Source organism: Bison bison, unplaced genomic scaffold (assembly GCF_000754665.1).
Source record: "Bison bison bison isolate TAMUID 2011002044 unplaced genomic scaffold, Bison_UMD1.0 scf7180017851917, whole genome shotgun sequence".
In the NCBI taxonomy this organism is placed as follows: Eukaryota; Metazoa; Chordata; class Mammalia; order Artiodactyla; family Bovidae; genus Bison; species Bison bison.
In genome coordinates, this window is record NW_011482490.1 from 13,877 (window position 1) to 14,770 (window position 894).

Sequence of the window (894 nt, forward strand, 5' to 3'; positions counted from 1 at the left end):
AATTGCAGCACGCCAGGCCTCCCTGTCCATCAATAAAAGCCTAAATAATGCCAAAAAATGTCAATAGCATATTTTAAGAGGTAACCACCACAACTAATATTTCTAAAAAATTTTCTCTTTCAGTAATTTCATTCCATTTCTAGTTTGATTTTTTTGTAAAATATTCTGTGGACAGAAGTGGGATTTCCTCCTCTGTTGGTACTTATGTGTGAGGTAGTGTGTATGTGAGTAAGTGTGTGTGTGTGCTTTTGCATGTTAATAGGTTTAATTTTGGGCTTATATTTAGAATTTTCAATACATTTAATTTTCTTCACATCTACTTCCCATGATATTTACATTTATCTTTGTATTTTATTTTTCAGAAGATCTTCCCCAAACAATTGGTAAATTTTCTCTGACATTTCCCATAACCATATAAATGACTGCTTTTTTAGTGTCTTTAGAGTTCCATTTTACCTATATGGTTTCCAGTGGCTCATTCTTCTGGATGTCTACGTGTCCCATTCACTTTATTTCTGCTCATGGTCTTCTCTCACATTATGTTCTCTTCATTTCTATTTCTATACTTTTCATTCATTCTCAATCCTTCTTTTTCATTCAATATCTGTACCTCCCTATAAACATTGATCTTGTGTTCTTCCAGAGACTTGTCATACTTATTGCATTATCAAGTTGGAGAGATGAAAGAAATTTGGCTGATATTCACATGGTTTCTATTCTATATATATTTTGTGGACACTGCCCACTAATTTAGGACTTCTATTTTATATAAGAAATATGAGAGCCAGTTAAGATGCAATTAATTATTCACCAAACTTTAACAAGAACGCTTATTAGCTAAATATAGTTTTACTCCCATTCATTGGTCAAATGTGAACTGGAGGCTTAGTCTTA